Source organism: Sminthopsis crassicaudata, chromosome 5 (genome assembly GCF_048593235.1).
Source record: "Sminthopsis crassicaudata isolate SCR6 chromosome 5, ASM4859323v1, whole genome shotgun sequence".
Taxonomy (NCBI): domain Eukaryota; kingdom Metazoa; phylum Chordata; class Mammalia; order Dasyuromorphia; family Dasyuridae; genus Sminthopsis; species Sminthopsis crassicaudata.
This window is the reverse complement of record NC_133621.1, coordinates 88,948,660-88,954,952: the sequence shown is the minus strand read 5'-3', so window position 1 is coordinate 88,954,952 and position 6,293 is coordinate 88,948,660. Positions and strand designations below refer to the sequence as shown.

The window sequence follows — 6,293 nt, the reverse complement described above, 5'->3', positions numbered from 1 at the left end:
ATACACACATACACGTATCTATGTATGTGTGTATGTGTGTGTATATATATGGATGTATTGTTTCCTATTTAACCCATTCCTGATGTAAGTTTTGAGAATTACCAGCCCTCTTCCCACATGTCTCTCTATTATTTTTTTCTTGGCACCTCATTTTGTTTAGTATAATTATTATTTTAACTTCTAGACAGTTTTGCCTGTTAGTCAGGTCCTAATCAGCTCTGCCCCAGTTTTTGTTTGTTTGTTTGTTTGTTTGTTTTAGAACTACTCAATTACTGAGGGGGGGGAGATATGACCAGGAGATCTGGTTTGGACCAAGATGAGGACAAAGTTTGTAGATCAGAGTCCAGGTTCCCAAGAACTGTACTTGTGGGAAGGGATGAGGAGAATAAGGATAATTGGAGCTAGGGCCTTCAGGTCACTTCCTGGTCATTGCTAGACAATGCTGCTTTTGTTCCAGTTCTCTTTCTCTTTCTCTTCATCCCCTTCCAACCAGAACCTGGACTTGTCTCTAGGAAGTTGAGCTGTCTGATAGGTAAGCTTTTGCCTCACTTTCCCAAGAACTAGATCTCAATTCACTTTTTCAGTCATTTCAGAGGACAAGGTTCACAATTCTTCAAATCTAGGCCAGACATGTCAAATTCAAAGAGACACAAGGCCACTCAACTATATATAAGGACCCCTGTGGGTTGCATTGACAGTTTTAAAATGTAACATCTATATTTTATTGCACTTTATTTTTTATTTATTTTGTTAAATATTTTCCAATTATATTTTATTCTGTTTCTGGGGGAAATCCATGCAGTCCTGTATTTGATATATCTGCCCTAGACCACTTGTTTTTCTCTGTTGTTGTTGTTTTTTTAATATGCTTTCCCATTTAATCCCTCATTGTCTTTTTAACTTTTTTCAGACAAATTCATCTGATGCTTTCTTGGACCAAAGTCCAAAGGAGTGAGTGCTTCTCCCTCCCTGGAACTCTGTTCTGCTTAAAACTTACCTATCCACTTCACCATAAAAAAATTACTCAGTGGGAGGCAGTGGAAAAAATGCTGGTTTTGAAATCAAGGGATGAGTTAAAATCTCAGCTATACTCCTTGCTGTGTGTGGCCTGGATCTTAGGTCCTTATCTATAAAATGAGATAATAAGGATTGGATAACCTTTGAGGTCTTTTTCAGCTTTAAGTCCATATTCCTAGGACATTTTTTGTTCTCCAAAGAAACCTTCACTGACTGAAGAAAGAATATCCATTTTTCCTAACTCATAACTCATTCTTTCTGTATTATCCAACCTACCCAATGCTTGCCTTCTTTGTTTATATATTTAATGTACTTTCAAGACATGACTGCCAATACCAATATAATTTGGTTTAGATTTTAATATATCACTTATTTTCAGGCTTTTCAGATTTTTTTATTCTATTTATTTATTTATTTTAATATTGCTTTTGCAAAAAGCTCATGCAGCTGGAGTCAGGGTGAGAGGGTTCTAGTCCTAGTTATTCCCAAACCAGATATTTGATTTTAGTTAGTCCAGATTACTTTTCACAGGTGAAGAACTGGGACAAAGGTCATCTTGTATAACTTTGACTTTAATCATGAAGATTCTATGCAACATCTTCAATAAGTGGCTACAAATCTCTTTGAAGACCTCTATAAAATAGGAACTTCATTCTTTTTCCTCCTAGGAGTTGGCTGTACTTTACAAATATGATTACATTTCATCCTCAAAACAATCTTAAGAAGTAGGTATTATTATTATAATTCTAACTGTATAGTTGAAGAAACTGAGACAAACAGGTTTAATGATTTGCTCAAAGTAACATAACTGTTAAGTGTCTAAGGCTGGATTTGAACTCAGCTTTTCCTGACTCCTAACACTCCATCCATTGCCTGCTTACTAAAGAAGTCCATTCCATTTTTGCACTGGCCAAATTGTTAGGAAATATTTCCTTACGTTGAATTGAAAGCTTTCTGAAATAACAGAGTATTACAGAATTACAGCCAGAAGAGATTGTAAGGTAATCCCTTCACTGAACAGAAGAAAAAACTGAGGCCCAAACTTATAAAGTGACTTGTCCATAATCAACGGAGCCAGAATTCAAAACAATGTCTTCTGATTCAGAAGACTTCAAAGTCAATGCTCATTACAGAATCATGCTGACTCTCATTGTTTCTAGGTATGGCCTTTGTCAATCCAAGTGGAACAAATTTAATCCCTCCTCCACTTGGTACTTAAATGAAGAATCAGTATTGTCTCTTGTCAAAATCTCTTGTGCAAATTAAATATTTACATTTCCTTCAACCACACCAGATGAATTTGAAGACCCTTAACTGTTGGGGTGTCCCTCCTCTACTACCCTCCAGATTGTCAATATCCCCTTTAAAATGTGGCACACTCACAAATGGATCCAGTACCAGAGATAGGGTATGCTCTTTCAATCAACAGGCACTTATTAAACACTATGTGTTTCTGTCTCTGAGCACTATGACTTTTACGAATGCGCTCTGAAATCACATTAATGTTTTTGGCTGCCATATTATACTACAGACTTATTGAATAGCTCATTAGAACTTCTAAGTCTTTTTCATATACACTACTTTAGGCACATTTCTTCTATCCTGTACATGTTTTATTTCTTTTTTAAACCACAGGGGGATTTTATACATTACATCCTGTTAATTTTAACCCCCTATTTCAGCTTGTCAAGATTTGTCTGAACCCTAATTCTGTTATTAAGAGCATTAGCCATGCCTAAATCTTAGTGTCAACCACAGATTTTGATGAGTATACCTTTTATCCCTTCATCCAAGTCGCTGATAAAAACGTTAAGCCGAACAGGGCCTCAGACAGAGAAGGCTGCTCTCTAGAGAAACTTCTCCTTGAACAGAAACCTCTTCCCTTCCCCTGCACCATTCTCTAGGCCCCAGGTGGAAATCCATTAATCATCGCACTCTGGATCCAGGCAGTCAGCAGCTCTTTCAAAAGCTACCCAACTACCCACCATCATGCAGCCCACATCTGCTCATCTTTTTCCACAAGGTATTATGAGAGATTGTATCAAATTCCTTGCTAAAATCCAGACAAATCCTAGGCATTTAGTTTTAAAATAATATTAGTCTGAGATGGTTTGTTCTTAATGAACACATACTAGTTCCTAGTAACCACTTCTTTTTCTGAGAACTGACAAACATTTCTAGAACGTTCATTAGGGGGGATAAGTACTGTGCCTGTATTTTAAAGTATCTTTTAAATGCCACCTGTTCTATGTGGCTCATAAGATTGAGGGGGGGACAAATTGAATAGTAGATGTGAAAGTGCTTTGAATAGTTTTTAAAATAAGGGGCAAACATATGGAATCCTTTAATATTTCAGTGTTGTGATGGCTCATCAGTGTGGGTACCACTTCCAAGGATGAAGTCAGAAAGACCTGCTTCCAGACATTCTCTCTGACATTGTATGATTCTGGGCATTTCCTACATCTTTGAGCTTCATGCCATTCCCTAAGACTAGAAGAATCATTGGCTCATTACAATATGCATAGGGGAAAAGGTTTTTCACACTTTTCATAGGTCTTTAATGTATAAACTTAATACTTTGAAAACTCCATGATTTGACTCTAAATATCCTAGTTCTATTGGCAAGAGGGAATATTACTCTAAATAGTCTGTTAGATTGTTAAGACTTTAGACTGGCATTAGGAATACTAGGTTTAGACTGGAGTTCTAGTTGCCAGCTCAAGCACATGCATTTCAGCACAGAGAACACAGTTTTTTCAGACTGGTCTCAGTGAGTCTATGTGCCTGAGGCAAGATGGGACTGAGGTGGGTTCAAGATCAGACATGGGAAGTCAATAAATAAGATGAACTCTGGTTGGGCTGGAAAGTTGTGAAATGGCTCCACCTCTCTGCTGTGAGCTTTCTCTTGAATCCTGCTGATATATCAGGAAGTGCTGAGTCACACCAGCAATGGCCCTATGTCCTTAAGGAGACCAGAGCAGAAGCCCCACTCATGACTCCAGTCTTACAGATTTATTCCTTAGTCTCCTAGAGAGAGACAGAGACAGAGACAGAGACAGAGAGAGACACACACCTAGAAAAAATAACAACAGAATTCATAGGGAAGAACAAAAGGTCGAGAATTTCAAGGGAAGAATTGAAAAAAATTTAAATGAAGGTGGTCTAGCTGTACCTGATCTAGAACTGTATTATAAAGCAACAGTCACCAAAACCATTTGGTATTGGCTAAGAAATAGACTAGTTGATCATTGGCATAGGTTAGGTTCACAGGGCAAGATAGTGAATAAAAATAGCAATCTAATGTTTGATAAACCCAAAGATCCCAAATCTTGGGAGAAGAATTCATTATTTGACAAAAACTGCTGGGAAAACTGGAAATTAGTATGGCAGAAACTAGGCATGGACCCACATTTAACACCACATACTAAGATTAAATCAAAATGGGTCCAAGATTTAGGCATAAAGAACGAAATCATAAATAAATTGGAGGAACATGGGATGGTTTACCTCTGGGACTTGTGGAGGAGGAAGGAGTTTGTGTCCAAGGGAGAACTAGAGATCATTATTGATCACAAAATAGAAAATTTTGATTACACCAAATTAAAAAGTTTCTGCACAAACAAAACTAATGCAAACAAGATTAGAAGGGAAGTAACAAATTGGGAAAACATTTTTACAGTTAAAGGTTCTGATAAAGGCCTCATCTCCAAAATATACAGAGAATTGACTTTGATAAGAAATCAAGCCATTCTCCAATTGATAAATGGTTAAAGGATATGAATAGACAATTTTCAGATGATGAAATTAAAACTATTTCCACTCATATGAAAGAATGTTCCAAATCACTATTGATCAGAGAAATGCAAATTAAGACAACTCTGAGATATCATTATACACCTGTCAGATTGGCTAAGATGACAGGAACTAATAACGATGAATGTTGGAAGGGCTGTGGGAAAACTGGGACACTGATGCATTGTTGGTGGAGTTGTGAAAGAATCCAACCATTCTGGAGAGCAATCTGGAATTATGCCCAAAAAGTCATCAAACTGTGCATACCCTTTGATCCAGCAGTGCTACTACTGGGCTTATATCACAAGGAAATACTAAAGAAGGGAAAGGCACCTGTATGTGCCAAAATGTTTGTGGCAGCCCTTTTTGTAGTGGTTAGAAACTGGAAAATGAATGGATGTCCATCAACTGGAGAATGGTTGGGTAAATTATGGTATATGAATGTTATGGAATATTATTGTTCTGTAAGAAATGACCAACTGGAGGAATACAGAGAGGCTTGGAGAGACTTACATCAACTGATGCTGAGTGAAACGAGTAGAACCAGGGGATCATTATACACTTCAACAATGATACTGTATGAGGATGTATTCTGATGGAAGAGGATATCTTCAACACAGAGAAGAGCTAATCCAATTCCAATTGATCAATGATGGACAGAATCAGCTACACCCAGAAAAGGAACACTGGGAAATGAGTGTAAACTGAGAGCATTGGTTTTTTGTTTTGTTTTGTTTTGGTTTGTTTCTCTTCCCAGATTATTTTTACCTTGCAAATACAATCCTTCCTTTGCAACAACAACAACAACAAAATTCGGTTCTGCACATATATATTGTACCTAGGATATACAATAAGATATTTAATATGTATGGAATGCCTGCCATCTAGGGGAGGGGGTGGAGGGAAGGAGGGGAAAAACTCGGAACAGAAGGGAGTACAAGGGATAATGTTGTAAAAAAAAAAAAATTACCTATGCATATGTACTGTCAAAGAAAATGTTATAATTATAAAAATTAATTTAAAAAATAGTTAAAAATAAAAAGAAAAGAGAGACACACACAGAGTTTTAGAATCAGAGATTCTATGAGACTTTGTCTTTATTGAGCTCTTGTTCCTCCTATAAGCATAATAAATGGATTATAACATTAATAACTCTAGTCATATCCTTCCCACAGCCCAAGTGCAACTGGGGGTCTGCTTCTGCTGCTCTTTCTGCTTGAAATGTCTTAATTCCCTGAAATATCTTCAATCTACCCCTCCATTAATTTACTTTCTATTCCTCTTTCAAGATCCAGCTCAAGTACCACTTCCCTATCAGAGCATTAAACATTTATTAAAGTTTACTATGTGCCAAGTTCTGTGCTAAGAACTAATGATGCAAAAAGAGGAAAAAGGCAAGCCCCTCCCCTCAAAGAGCTTGCAATCTAATGGATTTTGCCAAGTTTGCCTTTACTCTAGGTCCTTTACTCTTTCTTCTTCTCTCA

At 37.0% G+C, this 6,293-nt stretch overlaps 1 long non-coding RNA gene across 1 annotated transcript; it reads left to right on the top strand.

Annotated features, from left to right (window-relative positions):
* The first annotated feature begins 473 nt into the window (after nt 1-473).
* Nucleotides 474-4,409, top strand: LOC141545166 (uncharacterized). Its single transcript, XR_012482915.1, has 4 exons — nt 474-532; nt 1,686-1,742; nt 2,922-3,040; nt 3,374-4,409. It is a non-coding gene; the product is annotated as an uncharacterized LOC141545166 (long non-coding RNA).
* The last annotated feature ends 1,884 nt before the right edge of the window (nt 4,410-6,293 follow it).